Source organism: Bubalus kerabau, chromosome 1 (genome assembly GCF_029407905.1).
Source record: "Bubalus kerabau isolate K-KA32 ecotype Philippines breed swamp buffalo chromosome 1, PCC_UOA_SB_1v2, whole genome shotgun sequence".
NCBI lineage: Eukaryota > Metazoa > Chordata > Mammalia > Artiodactyla > Bovidae > Bubalus > Bubalus kerabau.
Genome location: NC_073624.1, coordinates 227,180,242 through 227,203,551, shown reverse-complemented (window position 1 = coordinate 227,203,551; position 23,310 = coordinate 227,180,242). Strand labels below are relative to the sequence as shown.

The following is a 23,310-nucleotide window of genomic DNA, read 5'->3' as shown; positions in this document are numbered from 1 at the left end:
GGGCATGAGAGAAAGGGGTAATGTTCTAAGGAGACACCTGCCACCTCTGAATTAATCTAAACATTGTAAGGATGTTGATTTTGAGTGAAACGTTTCCACATATTTAGAATCTGGCCACAAAGTATCCACAAGCAGAAGGAAAAGCAGATTAGGATTTAGGTTGGAAGCCTAATGCATAAAAATCCATCAATCTTAAAACTTATTTTGAATAGCTACTATGGCTTTTTACTGTGTTTAGAGCTAAGGTAGTTACAAAAGACAAGTGAGATCTTTGTAAAGGCTTCTCCCCATCCAAAGCTCATTCCTCTTATTCTAAAATTTCTTTTGGGGAAACTTTTTCTTCTATTCCATTGGCTTAGGTGCTTGGATGGGGCAAACTACATATCTGAAGCTCCAAGGTATACATGTAACCGAAGCTGGTCCAATGCAGAGTCCCATCTCCTGGGATGTACATAGGCGTGGCTGGAGAAAGGCAGGCTATATTCCTTTGGGCTTGCTACTGTGAGGGTGTGAGCATGGCACTCCCAGCACTGTGGATAAGCCTCCAAGGAAACAGTACAGATGGAAGCAGATCTGAGAGGTCCAGAGAGACTGGACTGGTGGTGTCTTTTGAGCCCCTGGATCCAACTGTACTTGACCTGACTCTGGACTCTGGGCTACATGAACAATTAAATACCTTTAATACAGAATCTTGGTTTATTCAATATCATTTTCATATATTAGTATTTTTGGAATGCCTACCATGCTTATGGTACTAAACACTGACTTCAGAGAGCTTATTAGGTGAGGAGATAAGTCTTACAATGAAGAAAGAATTTGAGAACACAATGACGACTGTTTCAGAGAAGTGAAGAGAAGAGAAGTCGCTAAGTCATGTCCGACTCTTTCTGACCCCATGGGCTGTAGCACACCAGGCTTCCCTGTCCATCATCATCTCTTTGAGCTTGCTCAAATTCATGTCCATCAAGTTGATGATGCCATCCAACCATCTCATCCTCTGTTATCCCCTTCTTCTCCCACCTTCTATCTTTCCCAGCATCAGGGTCTTTGCAAATGAGTCAGTTCATTTCAGGTGGCAAAAGTATTGGAGTTTCAGCTTCAGCATTAGTCCTTCCAATGAATGCTCAGGACTGATTTCCTTTAGGATGGATTGGTTGGATCTCCTTGCAGTCCAAGAGACTCTCAAGAGTCTTCTCCAACACCACAGTTCAAAAGCATCATTTCTTTGGTGCTCAACCTTCTTTATGGTCCAAATCTCACATCCATACATGACTACTGGAAAAACCATAGCTTTAGCTATATGGATTTTTGTTGGCAAAGTAATGGTAATAGTAGTACTAATAATGGTAGTAGTAATATGGTTATAGTGGTGGTAGAAATAATAGTACTAGTTCTTATTCAGTTTTTCACTATATTGTTGCTTTGCTACATGATGTGTGTGTGTGTGTGTGTGTGTGTGTGTGTGTTTCCTTACATAATCCTCAAACAAACCTGAGTGAGTGAGTGAAAGTCACTCGGTTGTGTCCGACTCTGCAACCCCATGGATTGTGGCCTGCCAGGCTTTTCTGTCCATGGAATTCTCCAGGCTAGAATACTGGAGTGGGTTGCCATTCCCTTCTCCAGGGGATCTTCCCAACCCAGGGATCGAACCCAGGTCTCCTGCATTGCAGGTGGATTCTTTACCATCTGAGCCACCAAGGAAGCCCCACAAAAAACCTAGGATGAGGCTATCATCATTACCTTTATTCTATATATGGAACCAAGACTTATAGTCAAGGTTACAGAGCCCAAATTTAAGTCCACATCTATCTAATCACAGAACTTGTGTATTTAACTACTAGTTATTCATTCCCATTTCTAATCCTAAAGAGTGAATGTCCAGGATTTGTATTGATACTGATAAAGATGCATAGAATATTTCAGGCCTCAACTTCATACTAGCTGAAATGCCTTCTAAATGCACATCTGAAGCAGCTACTAGACCAGCCACCAGTCACAGTCCTGGGGCCACTGGCAGTAAGTCCTGCAAATGGAAATATGCTAGTGACAAGCTGGGACATCCTCTTTGGGGAATGGGTTTATATTTTCAGCCTTAATTCCTTCATCTTACTATATGCATTTAATACTACATGAGAATTTTTTATGTAAATTAAGTTCGGGTACAAATGCCAGAGAAACAGTTCATTTTTTTTCCCCTCTAAATCTGAAGGCTTACTTTATGCTTTTTACCTGGTAAGTAAACACTGAGCAGGGAAGTGGTGTTTAGAAAAATCTCTTGCTAAACCATGTTTATATAATATAATTGACTTCCATCTTTTGGACTTTATTTTAGATCTCCTGCTTATTGAGCTTTTCTGATTTCAATGTGTTTTTTAAGTTCTGAGTTTAGTCAGTTCTAGCATGTGACAAGGAAAATCAGAGAGAGTTTATTATTAATAAATTGAATTTGTGATTGCCCAGCCTTCTCAGTGGCTGTCTCTTGAAACCAGCCTTAATCCTATCAGTAATGAGACCTTGCCTGGAGGAGAAAATGGCAGTATTCTTGCCTGGAGAATCCCATGGACAGAGGAGCCTGGTAGTCTACACTCCCTGAGGTTGCAAAGAGTTGGACACAATTGGTGACTTAGCACAGCACAGCACAGCACTGAGACCTTGGTCTGGGGATCTGTTTCAATGTAGATTGAGGATGGTAGGGTTTTCATGTTGACTGACATACCCTGTTTACCTCTTGTATATTTGCACCACCTCCAGGATGGGGAAAACTTAGCCAATGAGACACCCTGTTTCAAATACAAGGTGTTCAACAGAAGAGAATTCAATGGAAGAGAACATTTCAGGAGATCCAAATACTCTGAGCAGAAGCTGAGGTAGGAAATCTGTTTGGCTTCCCAATTTATGGGCTTGGGATGACCTTAAGCAACATACTTAGCTTCCCTAAGCCTCAGTTTCCATTTCTTCAGAATGGGGGATACCAGTACCTATTGCTTAGGGTTGCCGTGAGGACTAAATGAAATCATGCTTAGCACATAGTAAGTCATTAATGAAAATCAGTTGCTATCATCATCATTATGTTTTTAATTGCAAGAGCATGGAGATGTGAATCTTTCAGCTCATCACTTAAGACAAAGATGCTGCCTTTTTGCTTCTGCTTAAGTACCTGAAGGCCAAAGCCAACTGATGACTCAGTTGTGTCCCCAGCAACAAAATCTGGGAGGGTAGGGAAGAGAGAGAGACTGAGGAATGAAAGCTAGAACCTCGGGGGCAGGTACCACAGTTGTGTGAACAATTAGAACAACTGGAGCAGCGTGAACAATCACTGGGAAGATGGCCCTGTTTTTCATAGCCTGTGGAGTGATGTGTCCTTGTCAGTGTTTCCTGTGACAGTCTTAAATTTCCAGAAGGCATCATATTTTTTTTTTGAAAGCAGACCAAGTATAAATAATGAATAAATAAATAAATAGTCCTTTGGGTACCATGCCCAGCAAACAAGTGCTCAGCCAGTATCATTTAATTCTTTTAAAAGACTATTGCTGATGAAGTAGAATAGAAAGGGCCAATATCTTAAACCAATCAGGAAGGTGCTGTAGACTGAATGATGATTCGCTGCCCTCCCATCCAATTTCATCTGTTGAAGCCTAACCCCCAGTGTGATGTATTTGGAGATGGGGCCTTTGAAAGGTAGTTAGGTTTTGAGAAGGTCATAAAGGTGAGGCCCTTGTGATTGGATTAGTGCCCTTGTAAGAAGAGATACCAGAGAGCTTTCACATTCTCCCCATCACAAGAAGACACAACCAGAAAGTGGCCATATACAAGCCAGGAAAAGGGCTCTCACCAGAATCCAACCATGGTGGCCTCTTGATCTTGGACTTCTAGCCTCCAGAATTATGGAGTGTACATTCCTGTACCTTAAGCTGCTCAGTCTATGGTATTTTGTTATGGCAGTCCAGGTTAACTAAGATAGGAGGGTTCTCTGCAGTCACTGAGGACAGATGTGTTCCCTCCCACAGGAGGGTGGAAAGGGGACCTGGGGAATGAGGCGATGCATGGGCTGGAGCAGTGCCAATCTGGCCCTGCAACAGCCCAGTCTGGGGATGGGGACAAAGACCCTAGAGTGTAAACAAGTTACCCAGTTGCTTCTGATATGTGACCAGTTATGACAGTCACTGATCAGGTAGAAAGCATTGTCAGGCTTTGGAGGGAAGCTGACCCAGAGTACAGATTCTGCCAGGCTTATGGCCTCAGGCTGTTCATCCATTTCTCTGTAAGACTTAGTTTCTTCATCTTGTAGAAATGGAACAAAAGTACTGCTAATACATATTAGGGCCTGCCACCTTCTGAGTACTTTGTAAATGTTCACTGTACATTATTTTTCATAGAAAACTTTATTTTTAAAGTGAGAATAAATGCCTTATTGAAAATCCCACAGCTGGTAAATGCGAAGTTAGACACCAGAGCTGTGGTTTCTATGAGAGATTGTTATGTTAATTTTCAAGAACTTCAAGAGACTCATAGCTGACATATAGTATTTGTCCACTAAATTATAGTGGCTGTTATTATTTCTGTTGAATCAGTATCAATTATCTTCGTCACTCTTATTCAGGACAGACCTGGGATTCAAGTCTGGGTTTCAATACAAGCTGTCATGTAGAGATGTCATCAAGACCAAAGTATTTTGCAGGAAAACAGGTACTTCTGCTTTTTCCCCAGATTGAAATGAACTCTTGCAGAAAATAACAGAGCAGTCCATTAAGGTTTCTGGTTTTTGAATCAGAAGACTATCAGCTAGTAGTTGTGTAATTTGGTCAGGTCACTTAACCTCTCTGTGCCTGCTTCCTCATCTGCAGAGTGGGCTTACATGACAATTTTATGAGTCAACTTGGCTGGGCTAAGGGGTTGCCTGGATTTCTGGTAAACATTATTTCTGAGTATCTATGAGGGTGGCTCTGAAAGAGAGTCCATTTGAACCAGTGGACTGTGTGAGGAAGATCACCCTGCCCAATGTGGTGGGCTGTTGTGGTCCTTTAATGGACTGGAACCTGGTGGTCCAGAGTCGACGATAAGAAAGTGAAAGAGAGAAAGAAGCTAGTATTCCCTGGTTTATGCAGAGAACCAATAAAACCCTAGAAGAGGGCTTGCATCACTCACAAAGGCCCAGGGCGTTCTCTCGATGAGGTCTTGAAAGCCAGGGCAGGAGAGTGAGTTCGGCGGGTTTCCATGCTCCAGAGAATTAGTCGGAGTGGGGGAGAGAGAGAGAGAGAGAGAGAGAGAGAGAGAGAGAGAGAGAGAAAGAAAGAAAGAAAGAAAAAGAAAGAAACACACGGGAACCCAAGTCTCTGGTGGAGCAAGGGTGATTTAATGATCTTTCTGTGAGTATATATAGGCTGTTATACAAGGAATTTCTTTTGACAATGATAAAGATCAGAAAACCAGATGTACAGCAACAGTTATCAAGGAAACAAGGAATTAACAATGGTCATAAGGTCAGAAGACAATCCATATCTCAAGAAAGAGGGTTATGACTAAGCAGTTTTGTTGTAAGGAGAATGTTTACTGAAGGAAATCCACGCATGTGTTTTATCTCATGACCTCAGTCCTGGGAGCAGCATGCCACTCCACTCGTTACCAGGAACTGATAAGGAACAGAGGATTTACGAGAGACAAAAAACAGCACACAGGAATCCTCCTGTTAAACGTTCCCTGACAATTCCCCCTTATTTATTATATTTGTAAAAAGGGTCCTGATCATTTGAGTTTATTCAGTTTTAACAATTTTTGTATGAAGGCAATGGTAAACAACAAATATAATTGTCAAGACAATCACCAAAGTCATAGTTCCAGACCTGATGTTATGAGTAATGTTCTGAAACCATCTGCTTGGGTCTAGCCCAGATAATTGATCAGCTAGTTGTTTAGCTAAAGTTTCCAAATTAGTGGAAGAGGGCAAACTTTTAGAAGAGGTTTCAAAGATTTCTTTCTGTAATAATTTCAGAGAGGCATTATCATGTATGTTTTGTAAATGAAATTTGATTTGTTCCCAGTTGTAGGCACTATGATTGAAGTGAACAGGAGTAACACAAAATTGAGTAGAATTCCAATCTCATTTTAGTATCACTTGTTTTTGTACATCTATTAATTGATCTCCAACCCATTTGATGGCTGTTTTTAGTTCCTGTATTTCATCTTGAATATCCTCATCTATCTGAGCCTGAGTGGCTCAAGTAGTATGAGCATCTTTAGTCCAATTTTGGATAAAATTATGTGTTTGAATTGAGGTTTGTAAAGCAACACCAGTGACGGCAGCAGTGGTGCAAATAGCTATTAATCCCAAAATGTCAAGAATCAGCCATCCAGTGAATCGGTTACATCACCCGAGCAGTTTAGTAAGTAACCAGGAAGCAAGTCCAGCCATGGGACCTTCTTCCCAGGGCCACTGGAGATTTATTGGTAACCACAGACTATGTCGAGATTGAAGAATCAAAAGGGATTCTTTTCTTAAGGAAACAGAAGCATTAAGACAAGTATATAATTTGCAATTTATACAAGTTACAGAACGTAAAGTCTTATTGAATTGTAAACTCCCTATAGCTATAACAAAAGGAAGGGGAACACAAGCGTGTATGAAATATGATTGATTGTAATGAAAAAAAAATTATTATGACTACAATTGGTCCCTGTGAAATGTCCAGTCCAAGTTCCAAGTTCTTTGGTGCTTGCAGCTAGTTTTCAGATGACCCACGGTTTAGGCCCAATTTGTTTATTGAGGACGATTTGAGGGCGAGAAGGTGTCATTTCACTGTCAAGGCAGCCAAGAAGTCCTTTTCATGGAAGTGTTTCATTGAACTGTTGGTAATCTTCTTGAGTAACATAATCACATATAGTACTGTTAATATCATCTGAGCAGTTAGATAACCAGATACCATGGGGTCCCCAATCAACAAAGGTGTGATTAGCCATAAACATCAAATTTTCTGATTTAGCTTGACATCTATCTCAATAAATAGGACTATATTTAAAGTCTTTATAAGTAAACCCCTTACATTTTAACTTTTGTCCTTTTCCTAGAGTTTTGGTAGTATTGATATGGTTTTCATAAAAGGACAAGGCAGTAAACAGTTTAAGCAATGTGAGGAAGTTCTTTTTTGGAGGCAGGACAAAAGCCCACGTTTGTTGACTAACATTAATGCATAATTTTGTTGGGTCCATGCATAAAGGAAGGATTTCATAGCCTAGAGAAATGTTAATTAGTTTTCTTTCTTCCTCAGGATGAGAGGGCCCCTCCAAGCTCCAAGGAGGGGACATATGTATTGAATCATTGGTGGATATGATTGGTCTTATATCTGTCCATTCTACAACCTACAATAAAAGGGGAGTTAGGTATATAATCCCAATAAGTGTGATCAATCAAGTCAGCCTGAGCGGGGGAAGCAGAAGCAAGCAAAGCAAGCATAGTGACAATAATATTTTCAGGATCCCAAGGCATTCCCTGTTGAGAAACCAGATTTTCAGCTTGATTAGTAAGGGTTTTTATCTGTCTCCAAGTAGGGAGAGCGTAAGGTCTATGACATGGAGTGCAGCATTTCTTGGAAATTTTTAAAGCTGCCATGGCTTGTACTGGAAATTTCTCTTCCTGGGGAAGAATGAAAAGGCAGAGGAGGGGCCAGTTTGCTTTATCTGCTTGAACTGAGACATCCAACTTCATCTACCCTCAGACATCAACGCCCCCGGTCCTTGGGTGTTCAGATGCACACTGTTACTTACCCAATGGGCCCCTTGATTCTCAAATTTCTGATTGAATTACACCACCACCTTTCCTGAGTTTCACCCTTGCAAACAGCAGATTGTGGGACTTCTCGGCCTCCATAACCACATGAAACAATTCCTACAATAAATCTCCTCTTATCTACATCTCTGTACATCCTTTCGGTTCAATTTCTCTGGAGAATCCTGACAGCTTAGTAATGAGTCTCCTCTGAGAGGATGAGTGTAGGAATTAAATAAGATAATTCCTGTAAAACATCCAGCATGGTGCCTGATATATTAAGCACTCAATATGTGGAAGTTATTAATATTTTTTATTATCATTCAGGAAAGGTCTTTGACCTCTTTGGCTGACCCCATCACACAGATGAGAAAATCTTAGACTATGCGCTTTCCAACTTTGCTTTGACTTCTGTTCTAGAAGAGCAGAAAATCTGAAGCACAATTGGCATGACCTTGAGTTGTACATTATATCCCCCTGAACTCAGGCAGGATGACATCCAGGAAAGAAAGGGCAGAGTGGGCTCCCTGCTCTCCCGCCCAGACAGCTGTCTGTTTCCACTGTCAAGGTCTGATGGGGGTGTGTGGCCTCCCCAGCTACCTACACATCCTGTTGGGCAGGAATGGAACTAGATTACTGTATTTTGTGTAACGTGTCCCAACCACCCTGTGACAGTCTCTTGTATGTAGCTGTATTTAAAGATGTAGAGGTGTACTTCTCAGTAAGCACAAATGTGCACCACAGATTTTGAAATTAAAGAAATCTGTGGATTGAGCCAGAAAAATAAAAGCTCAAAACCCACAGAATGAGAGGCCCTGAGCTGCCATCATCTGGAGTTGGGGCCTTTCCTTCTTTAGCTTTTATAACCAGAAACAGGTCAATTTGTTAATAATTCATTAATAACAGTCATTTATTATATACCTTTATGATAACATAATAAATCATAATTTATTGGGAATTTACTATGTAGCAGGCACCAGGCTAAGTCCTATATATACATCACCCTTTTTTTTTTTTTTTTTAACTAAAGTGTAGTTGCATTAAATATTTCAGGTGTAAAGCAAAGTGATTCAGTTGTTATATATATATATATATATATATGTACATAAAATACATATGATGAGATGGTTGGATGGCATCACCAACTCGATGGACATGAGTTTGAACAAGCTCTGGGAGTTGGTGATGGACAAGGAAGCCTGGTGTCCTGCAATCCATGAGGTCGCAAAGAGTCAGACACAACTAAGTGACTGAACTGAACTGATACGTGTGTGTGTGTGTGTGTGTGTGTGTGTGTGTGTGTATATATATATATACATATATACACACACATATATATATATTCTTTTCTAGATTCTTTTATAGGTCATTATGCAATATTGAGTATAGTTCCTTTTGCTAGGTAGTAGGTCCTTGTTGTTTATTTTATATATCAGATCAGATCAGATCAGTCGCTCAGTCGTGTCCGACTCTTTGTGACCCCGTGAATCGCAGCACGCCAGGCCTCCCTGTCCATCACCAACTCCCGGAGTTCACTCAGACTCACGTCCATCGAGTCAGTGATGCCATCCAGCCATCTCATCCTCTGTCATCCCCTTCTCCTCCTGCCCCCAATCCCTCCCAGCATCAGCGTCTTCTCCAATGAGTCAACTCTTCGCACGAGGTGGCCAAAGTACTGGAGTTTCAGCTTTAGCATCATTCCTTCCAAAGAAATCCCAGGGCTGATCTCCTTCAGAATGGACTGGTTGGATCTCCTTGCAGTCCAAGGGACTCTCAAGAGTCTTCTCCAACACCACAGTTCAAAAGCATCAATTCTTCGGCGCTCAGCCTTCTTCACAGTCCAACTCTCATATCCATACATGACCACAGGAAAAACCATAGCCTTGACTAGACGAACCTTTGTTGGCAAAGTAATGTCTCTGCTTTTGAATATGCTATCTAGGTTGGTCATAACTTTCCTTCCAAGTAGTAAGCGTCTTTTAACTTCATGGCTGCAGTCACTATCTGCAGTGATTTTGGAGCCCAGAAAAATAAAGTCTGATACTGTTTCCACTGTTTCCCCATCTATTTCCCATGAAGTGGTGGGACCAGATGCCATGATCTTCGTTTTCTGAATGTGAGGGTGAATACATTGGGAACTGGGGATTAACATATGCACACAGTGTGCATATGTTAATCCCCAATTCCCAATGTATCCACCCTCACCCCTACCCTTTTCCTTTTGGTAACCATAAATTTGTTTTCTATGCCTTTGAGTTTATTTCTGTTTGTGTATAAATTCATTTGTATCATTTTTTCAGACTCCATGTATAAGTGATCACATATCATATTTGTTTTTCTCTGTCTGACTTCCCTTGGTATGATAATCTCTTTGTACATGACTCTCTGATCCTCATCACTCTATGAGTGAGCTGTCATTTTCAGCAGGGAGACCAGGAAACTGGGACTCAGAGACAAAGTAATTTATACTAAGTCACACATGCATGGCAGAGCCTGGAATTCAACACAGGTAGTTTGGCTCAATATCTGTAAAACATGAACTAGTGTTTTTTCAGAAATTTTTCAAATACATGATTTTAAAAGTATGCTTCATTTTGAAGTGTTATTTCTTATCACATCCAGAGACTCTTTTCCCCCCACTCCTGCAACACCTCTTGGTTATCATGGAAACCAGTGAACTGACTGGAGTCAGCTAACTAAAATTTGCTGTATAGAGGCTCTTTGCCCAAACACATCTCTTCCTGCTGGGGAAGGCTACCTGTAGTGCCAATATCTAAGAAGGTATCATTTCTCTGCATGGGAAAACTAATGGGAGCACTGAGCAATTATCTGGAAAATGCAATCGCTGCCAGCAGGCAATAAGAATAATTTAAACCAATAAACTCTTTTCCCTCAACCGCAAGGCTCAGTGTAGGGTTTTCTTCGCTTGTCTTTTTGTTTTGTTTTCCATTGGCTGAGCTTTCCAAATAATTGTTCCATCTGTCCACTTCACTTTGTCTGAGTAGTCGCAGCCCGAGGGGAGTTAGAAGTCAAACGTCAGACATGCAGGGAAAGCTAATGCGTGGGAGGCTGTGGGAAGAGAAATCATTGTCTGTTCTCCTTCCCTGCAGCTGGGCCAGGGATCTGGAAGTAAATTATAAGCACCAGTTGCCCCAGGGAGGAAGCTAGATTTTGGGAAGGGGGGTGGAGGTACTATTTGGAAGACCCCATTGTCAGGAGTGTCAACTACCAGGAAGGCGCGCTCTTAGCAGTGGGGTTAAGGAGAGAAATCATAGCTAAGCCAGAGATGAAAAGTGCAGAGACAGGAAATAACAACCAGAACCCTTGTAACAGCTTTTTACTGTACACTTTACTCTGAGCTGGGCCCTTGGCTGGACACTCTATGTAGAGTATAAACTAAACTGTATTATTTTGATCCTTCCAACAGCTCTGTTTCACAAATAAGCTGAGGCCCAGAGAGGTCAAGTAACTTGCACAAGAACACACAGCTAGTCAATAGCAGAGTCAGGATCTGAACTGAGTTTTAATAGAGAACCCTTGCTCTTACCCACTGCTCCTGGCTGCTGTAACCCAGAGGTGCTAACCAGAGATGGAAGTAGAGTTCTGTAGAGGACAAAAATAAGATTATAAAAGCCTGCTGCTGCTGCTGCTGCTAAGTCGCTTCAGTCGTGTCTGACCCTGTGACCCCATAGACGGCAGCCCACCAGGCTCTACCGTCCCTGGGATTCTCCAGGCAAGAACACTGGAATGGGTTGCCATTTCCTTCTCCAATACAGGAAAGTGAAAAGTGAAAGGGAAGTTGCTCAGTCATGTCCGACTCTTCGCAACCCCATGGACTGCAGCCCAGCAGGCTTCTCTGTCCATGGGATTTTCCAGGCAAGAGTGCTGGAGTGGGGTGCCATTGCCTTCTCCATTATAAAAGCCTAGGTACTCTTTATTTTGCATCAAGATATTTTACATGCATTAGAAATAAAATGCCTAGATATTCTGTAATAACCAATATAGGAAAGGAATCCTGAAAAAAAATGAATATATGTACATGTACAACTGCATCACTATGTCATACACCTGAAACTAACACTGTAAATCAACTAGTCTCTAACAAAAAATTTTAAGATAAATTAAAAAGAAAAAAAGAAAATGCTTAGAAGCAAAAACAGATTAGATTTTCAATTTACAAAGGCACAGAGAGGTTAAGTAACTCAACTGAGGGCACGAAGTCAATAAATAGGTTAGTGAAGGATTTAAATCAGAGTCTCTGAACCCAGTAAAAGACTGTGCTTTTCAGTATATTAGACAGCCTCCCTTTTTTCTTACAATCAACTTCCAGGTAAAGCAAATGAGCTCTTTCTCTTATAAACAGAATATGCTATTTCTCAAGACATTGAACAACAAATTAACGTATGCTTGCAAAAATGCTATGTTAAAGAAGGTTAAAAAGATTTATAAAATTTAACACTTCTCCCAACATCTGCCTTGCTAATGTCCACTGTAAATATCCAAGACTGGGAAATGATAAGCAGAATATCTCTAATCTGTTTGACTGAGGAACCATTTTTTTCATTGTTCAAGATAAAGCTTGGACAATGGTTGACCAATGTATCCACCATAAGTATGGCTTTGATCCTGTGCTTTTGCGTCTGTCTAGTAGAATGGAGGCTTTTTAAAACACCAGCACTCACACTCTTTGGTGCCTAATACCTGAATCTTATATTGGCTGAGCTGCCAATTGCAAATATGGTAAGGTCTCTCCAAATTTCTATCTTAAATGCTCTTATGTGACCCATCCCCTGTGGGGTGCAGTGAATCACAAAGAGATCATTCTACGCTGATAAAATATCAATAAAAAATAATGACTTCATTTCTTGATGTTTCTTATTGAAGATCCCTGAAAGGAAATGTCAGTGCAAAGAAATGCCTCTTAGTAGTGGAATTTTAAGCACAAAGATCTGCTTATGCCTTGAGGAGTGGATTGTAGGGTCTTTCTGATACTAAAGTGTAGGCTATGGCATTCTATCTGAAGATAAAGGTAATATGAGGATAAGAATTTCAGAGTGATGTTGGAGGTACAGATTGTATGAGTAGGATGTTCTGGTGGGTTGAGTAAGACCACAGAGGAATCCTAGAATAAAATTTCCAATTACCATGGATGGAAAACTTAAAATTAGACAGCCATATTGCCATTTATAATCAAGAAAATAGATCAACAATATTTATTTTGTGAATACATATATATATATATATATAAAATGTCTTTTTAAGCAATTTTTATTCTTGGAGGATAATTGTTTTACAATGTTGTGGTGGTCTCTGCCATATATCAACGCAAGTCATAATTTTATATATGTATATATGTTTTCCTTCTTGAGCCTCCCATTCCCACCCCATTCTACCCATTGAGGTTGTCACACAGCACCAGGCTGGGCCCCCTGTGTTATATATCAGCTTCCCGCTGGTTATCTATTTTACACAAGATAGTGTATATACGTCAGTGCTACTTTCTCAATTTGTCCTACCCTTCCTTCCCCAACTGTGACAACCAGTCTGTTCTCTACATCTGCATCTCCATTTCTTTTCTATAAATAGGTTCATCAGTACTATTTTTCTAGATTCCATATATATGTATTAATACACAGTATTTGTTTTTCTCTTTCTGACTTATTTCACTTTGTATAATAGGCTCTAGGTTCATCCATTTCACTACAACTGTTTCAAATTTGTTCCTTTTTATGGCTAAGGAATATTCTATTGTGGGCATCCCTGTTGACTCAGTGGTAAAGAATCTGCCTTCCAATGCAGGAGATGTGGGTTCAATCCCTGGTTCAGGAAGATTGTCTGAAGGAGGAAATGACAACCCACTCTAGTATTCTTGCCGGGGAAATCTCATGGACAGAGGAGCCTGACGGGCTACAGTCCATGGGGTTGCAAAGAGTCATATACAATTTAGCAACTAAACAACAACAACAACAACATTCCATTGTATATACGTACCAGAACGTCTTTATCTGTTCTTCTGCTGATGGACATCTAGGCTGCTTCCATGTCCTGGCTATTGTAAACAGTGCTGCAGTGAACATTGGGGTACATGTGTCTTTTTGAATTGTGGTTTTCTCAGGGTATATGCCCAGTGGTGGGATTGCTGGTGATGGTGGTGTTGTTCAGTTGCTAAATCATGTCCTACTCTTTGCTGGGTCATATGGTAGTTTTATTTCTAGTTTGTTAAGGAATCTCCATACTGTTCTCTATAGTGGCTAAAACAAATTACATTCCTACCAGCAGTGCAGTAGGGTTCCCTTTTCTCCACATCCCCTCAAGCATTTATTCTTTGTAGTTTTTCTCATGATAGCCATTTTTTATTGAAAGTTAGCTGTTTTAGGCATATAGCAATGTGATTCAGTTATATGTATGTATATGTGGTGGTGGTGGTTTAGTCACTAAGTCATGTCCAACTCTTGTGACTCCATGGACTGTAACCTTCCAGGCTCCTCTATCCATGGGATTCTCCAGTCAAGAATACTGGAGTGGGTTGCCATTTCCTTCTCCAGGGGATCTTCCCAACCCAGGGATCAAACACAGGTCTCCTGCATTGCAGGCAGATTCTTTACTGACTGAGCTACAAAGGAAGCCCCGTATATGTATATGTATGTGTGTGTATAAATATATGGGCTTCCCTGGTGCCTCAATGGTAAAGCATCCCCCTGCCAATACAGCAGAAAGTGAAAGTGAAGTCGCTCAGTCGTGTCCGACTCTTAGCAACCCCATAGACTGTAGCCTACCAGGCTCCTCTGTCCATGGGATTTTCCAGGCAATAGTGCTGGAGTGGGTTGCCATTTCCTTCTCCAGGGGATCTTCCCGACCCAGGGCTTGAACCTGGGTCTCCCACATTGTAGACAGACACTTTACTGTCTGAGCCACCAGGGAAGTCCAATACAGGAGAGGCAGGTTCAATCCCTGGGTTGGGGAGATACTCTGGAGAAAGAAATGGCAACCCACTCTAGCATTCTTGCCTGGAGAATTCTTGCATGGAAATTCCATGGACAGAGGAGCCTGGTGGACTATATACACTCCATGGGGGTTGCAAAGAGGCCAACATGACTTAGCAACTGAATAGTCCCCTGTACTATACAGTAGGACCTTGTTCTTTATCTGTTTCCTATATACTAGTTGGTATCTGTTAATCCTTAACTCATAATTTATCTCTTGCCCCTCTTTTCTCTTTGGTCACTATATGTTTGCTTTTGTATGTCTATGAATCTATTTCTAAGTTCATTTGTATTCTTAGATTCCACATATAAGCAATAAATACATTTTCTTTGTCAGTTCAGTCTCTCAGTCATGTCTGACTCTTTGCGACCCCATAGACTGCAGCACACCAGGCTTCCCCGTCCATCACCAACTCCTGAAGCTTGCTCAAACTCACGTCCATAGAGTCAGGGATGCAATCCAACCATCTTATCCTCTGTTGTCCCCTTCTCCTCCCACCTTCAATCTTTCCCAGCATCAGGGTCTTTTCAAATGAGTCAGTTCTTCATATCAGGTGGACAAAGTATTGGAGTTTCAGCTTCAGCATCAGTCCTTCCAATGAATATTCAGGGCTGATTTCTTTTAGGATTGACTGGTTGGATCTCCTTGCAGTCCAAGGGACTCTCAAGAGTCTTCTCCTACACCACAGTTCAAAAGCATCAATTCTTTGGAGCTCAGCTTTTTTTATAGTTCAACTCTCACATCCATACTTGACTACTGGAAAAACCAAGCTTTGACTAGACAGACCTTTGTTGGCAAGGTAATGTCTCTTCTTTTTAATATGCTGTCTGGGTTGGTCATGGCTTTTCTTCCAAGGAGCAAGTGTCTTTTAATTTCATGGCTGCAGTCACCATCTGCAGTGATTTCGAAGCCCCAAAATATAAAGTCTCTCACTGTTTCCCCATCTATTTGCCATGAAGTAATGGGACCAGATGCCATGATCTTAGTTTTCTGAATGTTGAGTTTTAAGCCAACTTTTTCACTCTCCTCTTTCACTTTCATCAAGAGGCTTTTTAGTTCCTCTTCTCTTTCTGCCATAAGTGTGGTGTCATCTGCATATCTGAGGTTATTGATATTTCTCCCAGCAATCTTGATTCCAGCTTATGTTTCATCCAGCCTGGCATTTTGCATGATGTACTCTGCATATAAGTCAAATAAGCAGGGTGACAGTATACAGCTCTGATGTACTCCTTTCCCAATTTGAAACCAGTCCATTTTTCCATGTCAGGTTCTAACTGTTGCTTCTTGACCTGCATATAGATTTCTCAGGAGGCAGGCAAATTTTGTAATTCTAAAATAACATCAGCATTTAATATCCTTGAATTAAATTGGAGGTATGACCTGAATTAAAGGGAAAGAGAAGATGCCAACTCCAGTGGCCTCTGTGTGGGTCATTCCACTGATGTGGCTCTGCTCTCTGACCTGGTCCAGGCAGGCTATGGAAGCAGATTTCAGTTGGCCCAGTTCCTTCCACAGGAGTCATTAGGAGTAATCACTCCTTTGCATTTTTTTCATTCACTCATTCACTAGTAACTGAGTGCCGACTACAAGCCAGGAACTGTGCTAGGTGTACAGTGGAGAGAGTTAGACCTGGTCACTGCTTTCAGGGGACTGCACTCCACGGAAGATGATGGATGTCAGTCCACTTCATGTGTGTGTGCGTGTTAAGTTGCTTCAGTTGTATCCGACTCTTTGTGACCCCATGGACTGTACCCCATTAGGCTCCTCTTTCCATGGGATTCTCCAGGCAAGAATACTGGAGTGGGTTGCCATTCCCTTCTCCAGGGAATCTTCCCTACCCAGCAACTGAACCCAGGTCTCCTGCATTGTTGGCAGATTCTTTACTGCCTGAGCTACCAGGGAAGCCTGGAGTGGGTAGCCATTCCCTTCTCCAGGGGATCTTCCCCACCCAGGGATCGAACCTACCTCACTTATGTGTCCTGTATTGGCAGGTGGGTTGTTTACCACTAGCATCACCTAGGAAGTCCAGTCCAGTTCACACATCACATTAAATAAGGTAGCTTTGGCACAGAGTAAGGAGACATAGTGAAGGAAGGTGATGGTATGTAATGCCTACTTAATATGTAATGGGCATCTGAGGATAACATAGACACAGCACCTCCTAGCCTGCTCCCCCCATCTCAGCTCACGATGACTCCATTTTCCCAGTCATTTGGGCCAAGTTCATCTTGGCATCACCCTTCACATCTGTCTTTCTTGCATATCCAACATTTGACACTCCTCAATACCTCCACTGCTACCATTCTAGTCTATTTCTTGCTTGGTTATTCCATTAGCCTCCTAACAGAATTCTTCTTTTTTTAAATTTGTTTTTACTCTTGTTTCTTTCTGTACCACAGCCAGGTGCTCCAGTAATTTTTTTGTTTAGGGTCTAAGGTAAAGTTCTTGTAGTGTCCTAAGTGTTCAGCCCTAATGGTCTGCCTGCTGCCACACCCTCTTTGTCCCTGTTACCTTCTGCTCCCCTCCTTCCCCTTCGGCAGCCACACTAGTTTCCATAGTGTTCCCAGAACACAAAGCACTTACTAACTCTAGGGATTTTGCAAAGGCTGTTCTCTCTCCCTGGAGTGACTTCTCCTTGCTATCTGGTTCACTTACTCATTTTGGTCTGTTCAAATGTCACTTTGTTCAAGGGACTTATCTGACCTTCTTATGTAAACTAATGCCCCGTGTAGATTTGTATGCCCTTTAACCAGCTTCTTTGTGCTTCATAGAACTTGTTGTTGTTCAGTTGCTAAGTCACATTTGACTCTTTGTGACCCCATGGACTGCAGCATGCCAGGCCTCCCTGTCCTTCACTATCTCCTGGAGTTTGCCCAAATTCTTGTCCATTGAATTGGTGATGACATCCACACATCTCATCCTCTGCTGCCTTCTTCTCCTTTTGCTTTCAATCTTTCCCAGCATCAAGGTCTTTTCCAATGAGTTGGCTATTTGCATCAGGTGGCCAAAGTACTGAAGCTGCAGCTTCAGCATCAGTCCTTCCAATGAGTATTCAGGGTTGAGTCCCTTTAGGATTGACTGATTTTTTTTTTTTTATTGTCTGTCTTCCCATCTCTTCCCAAAGTTTCATGAGAACAGCAACCTTATTTTCCATATCCCCACAACCCTGGACATAGATGACCTTCAATAAATATTTGTTGAACAGTTTATTGGATAAATAAATGATGTAATGAGAAACAGTAACCCACTAGCCATAAAGCTTGGGAAAGTGGCCCAATTCCAGTAACATCCAGCTCACTTCATCTCTCCCGCCATTCTGTGTCCTTCCTACTGTTTATGAATCAGACATCATTTTTTCACACACAACTGCAAGAGGTTGACTAGCTCATGCCCCTCAGAGCTGCATTTCCCTCAATAGCTCCTCTCCCTAATGCTGATGGTCCTGAGTATAGTCCAGTGGGTTAGTTCAGCAGGTAAGCCACGTGTGTCTAGTCATCTGGGGACTCTAAGCACCTGATTATTTCAGGAGACCCTCCATCTCACATCCTGGGCTCCAGCCAATGAGTTCTTCCCATGTGAGAGAACTGTGTGACCTAAAAGAAGCATGGAAGGGAGAAAATTTAGATCATCCAAAAGCAAACCACAGCATTTCCTCTTTTATGCCCTTCTTGACTATCACCTTTTGTACTTAGCATGCATGTAGAGTTTTAAGAAAAGTCTGAATTTACTAATTGACCATTACTAATGGATGCTCCATTTACCAAAAGTACCTTGAGGTTCCTCTTTGAGGTTCCTTTTAACCAGCAAGCTTCCCTCATACCTGTAAGGCAAGAATTTAGGTCACAGAAATTCCATCTGCCTTTTACAACAGAGACACCTGATGGAGGTGTGATGAGCAGGGAGGCCTGACTTCTGAATCCAGGTTTGTCTTTCTTAGCCACATGCTCTTGGCAAACCTTCACCTCTCTGTGCTTTCATGTCTTTGCTTGTAATAATTTCATTTATGGGGCTGTTGTGAGGACCCTTTGAGTCCTGCTTCTCTTGGTACCCAGCATAGAACAAAACCTCAACATATAATAGTTAGAGAGAGCATCTAATTTGTAAGAGGTTTTCAGTACCTTATTCATGTATTTCCGCATGCATGTTCTATTACGCTAGGTTTACGGCTGTTACATATATCAGTGACGGTTTGTAGCTTCAGTTTGCAAGGAGCCCGTGTTGACGTGGTTACCTACTATCAGTGGCTGTCAGGGGCTCCTCCGTGATCCTGGAACACATTTTATTATATTTTTTAAAATATTTCATGGTGGTGGTGGTGGTTTAGTCACTAAGTCGTGTCCGGCTCTTGTGACCCCATGGACTGCAGCCTGTCAGGCTTCTCTGTCCATGGGATTCTCCAGGCAAGAATACTGGAGTGGGTTGCCATTTCCTTCTCCAGGGGATCTTCCTGACTCAGGAATCAAACCTGGGTCTCCTGCATTGCAGGCAGATTATTTACTGACTGAGCTACAAGTCTTAGAATAAGAGAATTAAGAATTTGAGTCCTGTGGAAACTCAGAAAATTAAACATTTAGATAATTTTTTTTATATGATAGAAAGTAAAACCTCGTGGAGGAGGCATTAATGAACTTGACTTAGGCAGTGTTCTCAGTCACGCCTCTCCAAATGGCCTGAAACACATTTTGAATGAGCATCCCTTGCAGTATTTTTCATGCCTGCACATTCTGAGATTTGCTTTCTGTTTCTGTTTGCTGTCAGTGAATTATTTTAGCTTCTAACTTTGCAGATCCTAATTGCTTATACTTTTTTTTCTCCCCCCAAGCAAAAAAAGCCTGTGGATAAAGGGAGTGAAGGACGAGGGTACCAAATCTGGCTGTACCTGCTTAGCTGGCTGGATTTCCTTCCTTCCTATTTTGATGCGGCATTGTTTGATTTCCCTGTTTGCAAATGTGCTCATTGCTTCCCATCTTGCCAACCTCTTGATCATTTTCTTCCTTCAGGAGGAAAAAAAAACAGCTACCACCAAAACTTCATTTGCCATACAGTTTAATTGAATTTATGGCAGCTGTCACAAAATAAAACAAAAACCTCACAAATACGAATAGGGCAACTACTAGGATTAGGTAACCTCTGAAGTTTTAAAAGAATTCTTCAAGGCATTTATTTGCAAATTGGACTCCATTTGCATATTTCATAAGCACAATGCAAATGTATTATTTATCAGGTGGTCTAGGCATGCCTGTTCAAATGAATGGTTGCAAATTCAACCTTCATTTAAAAAATCCTTGTTATAAATTTATTCCCCCAACTTGCTGGACAAATGGGCTTTTCAACCCTGCCTTTCCTATTTTTTTTTTCAAAATACTCCAGACTCCACACTAAGAATGACCTTTCTTGGGATTATAGGCCTGTGGATTTGAAAGAATGGCCTCCAGTATATAAAATTACAAGGTAATTTACAATGTCAAAATTGCCCATTCCCACTGAGTTGCATCTATCACAACAATACCCATTCCAAAAATGATCTTGCAAGGCTTTAGGCAGAAGTACAACCTCCTCACACTTAGGAAACTTCAGTTGTGAATGACTCAGGAGTTGGGTGTTTCATGCATTAATAACTTATCTAACCTTCATGGGCAGGCCTGAGAAGAAACTGATTTTGAGCTGGTGCTGGTTCCTGTTGGTTTCAGACCCCATGGGCCAGAGAAAACCACACTTCTCAGTTCCAGGCAAACTAATGAGTGAGTAATCTGCACAGGAGAAAATAAGATTCAATAAGCAGGTTGTTGTTTGGCTTTTTGCCACTTGTGCTTTATAAAGTCACCATCCATTTTAAGTGAAGCAACTAGGAGAGCAATTTTTTTTTTTTAATATGATTGCTGTCTTTGGTGAAAAGTAATTACAGGCAGAAAATGCTGAACATACAGGAGTATTTGCTAAAGCATCTATCAGGGCTTCATTTTTTGCACGTTTCCCTGCCAAGCCCCCCCACCGCCCCCGGATGCTGAAGGCATTTTCATCCTTGTAGAGATGCACAATGTTGTCTGTATGAAAAGACTGAGACACTGGTTTAGTGACAGAGAGCTGGCCCTATATCCTGACTCCTTTCTGCTTGCCTGTCTTATCATGTATCTGAGCACTGGTTTTTATCCTGTGGCAACAACTTCCACCCTAGGTTTAAAGAGCTTCTTCTCCTGCTAGTCTAAATAAATTAAACACTTATTTCCTGACCTTTTAATAAGTGCCAAGAGATGTTTTAGGTTCTAAAGGTGAAAGGATAAATAAGACATAGGTCCTGCCCTTAAATAATTTAAACAGATGTAAATAAAGAATTATAATGTAATACTATCTGTACTTTGATACTTGACATTTTGGCTAAAGGTTGAATGCAGTGAGCCAGAAGATGGGTAAAATGTATTGTTCTGAAATGATGTGCCTCTTAAAATCTAAAAATGGCTGTTTTTTCTTGTGGAAGAATTAAAAATGATTGTATAATTATGCAAAGATAACATCCTCTTTCTCCATTTGTGTACTGGGGACTGGATTCAGCTGTAACTGAATAAAGAGTGGCTTCAACATATTAAGTTGGACATTTTTTCTGCCCTGGTAGGCCATTGCTGTGTTGGTTCAGTGGCTTAAATATATCAGGGTCAAGGTCTCTGTGGTTCTTTTTCTTTGGAATACCAGGAGACTGTGATAGCTCCTGTCACCACATATTATTTCAGAAAGCACAAAGGGGGAACAATGGGATATGGAGGAAAAGTGGCATCTGTATCACAAGACAAAAGATGATTCCAGATACTCCTAGGAGGAGCAGATGTGAGTCACATGACCATTCCTAGCTGCAAAAGAGTCTATGATTCCAAGCATTTTTATTTGTTTAAACAAGACAGTGGATAGTAATGAACAAAATCAAGAATCTGTTAGTAGGATATAAAGAAAGGATGGATAATACATTAGGCAGCCAGGAGTTTCTGACACATCATTTGCCCAAAAGTACAAAGTAAAGGGACAATATGGAAGACAGAATAACCATCTGAGGACATAGAGTATGCTGCAGGAGCTTGGGTTTGATATGGAAACAATAACCTTATTAGAAGCCAGAACTATATCATAAAATTGTTTTGTTTATGTATAAAATTTCAAAGTTAATTTCACATGAACAAAGATTCTGATCATCTATCTGATATGACAAAAAAAATATTCATTGTGTCTAGAAATGGTCTTCTATGGTGACTTATATTTCTACTCTGAGGAATCTTGTAAGAACTTTTCAAAGAATCTCTTATAGTGCTATTAGTTATTGATGATATTGGTTTCTCTGGTTAACACTACCTTTTGCAGGAAACATGATCTGAGGGAGTGGTATGGATAAACACACTTGAGGCCACAGGGATGATGGGATACCATGGTGGGAAGCTAGGAACTTCTTAAGGCAAATGAATGTTTTCACTGGATGGAAACATAAAAGGCAAAAAAAATTCTGAAGATACTTGAGGGCAAAGAGTTATGGAACATAAACATAGCTTAATAGATTTCTACCTTCCTTTTTTCCTTCCTTTCTTCCAGGCCAGATGACCTAGCTGGTGAATGCTGCTGCTGCTGCTGCTAAGTTGCTTCAGTCGTGTCCAACTCTGTGCGACCCCATAGATGGCAGCCCACCAGGCTCCTCCACACACTTAAGGAAGAAATAGTACCAATTACACACAAACTCTTCCAGAAAATTGAAGAGGGGTAATTCCCAACTTATTCTGTGAGGTTAGCAGTCTTTGATACCAATTTCTCTCATGTGTATGATTGCAAAAACTATAAACAAAATTTTAGTGATTAAAATCCAACAATATACAGAGATATAGTGCACCATGACCAAATGCAAGCTTACTTTAACATGAAAAATCTGTGTAATTCACCACATAATAAAACATTAAAAGGAAAAGAATATCACAATAGATGAAGAAAAAATATTTCACAAAATCTAATACCCGTGATAAAAACTCTTAGCAAACCTGGTAAACAGGTAAATCAATCTGTGAAAAATCTACAATTAATATTATAGTTAATGGTGAAAAACTTAAAGGCTTCCCCTTTCAGTTTAGAAATAAGACAAGCATACCTAATTTCACTGCTTCTGTTAAAATTTTTATAGGAGGTTTTAGCCAATTGAGCAAGGCAAGAAAAATAAGACATATACATAGCAAATAAGCACCAGAAAAGATACTTATTTAGGAAAGTGAACATTTAATACACAATAAGCTACTAGATTTCCAGTAGAATGGCTAAAATATCTGCCTATACAGTGGGCTGGTGTGGATGTGGGTTAACTGAAATTCTCAGATCTGTTGGTGATAATGATCACTTCAGAAAAAAAAATCAATTTAGATTGGCATTTGTTATTATTAAAAACAGTTACACATACCCGTAATACTCAACTATTCCATTCCTAGGTATTTACCCAAGAGAAATAAAAGCATATGCAAATACCTATACATGAATGTTTCTAACAGCTTTACTTGTAATAACAAAAAATTGGAAACAGCTCAAATTCAGGTAATGTGTCAGCAAACTGT

The 23,310-nt window shown here is 40.8% G+C and overlaps 1 protein-coding gene across 20 annotated transcripts in view; it reads left to right on the top strand.

The window, feature by feature from the left end:
* The window catches only part of PPP2R2B (protein phosphatase 2 regulatory subunit Bbeta), a 705,283-nt gene that overhangs the window by 160,543 nt on the left and 521,430 nt on the right, over window positions 1-23,310 (top strand). For 11 of the 20 annotated variants that reach the window (XM_055557503.1, XM_055557439.1, XM_055557462.1 and 8 more), the window contains one exon: window positions 22,313-22,501. The exons of 7 other annotated variants lie outside the window; for them this stretch is intronic. The gene's annotated coding sequence lies outside the window, so the exon portion shown is untranslated. Of the gene's footprint in view, window positions 1-2,751; window positions 2,868-22,312; window positions 22,502-23,310 lie in introns of all 20 variants that reach the window. 2 more of the 20 variants (XM_055557420.1, XM_055557480.1) reach the window with 1 other exon arrangement.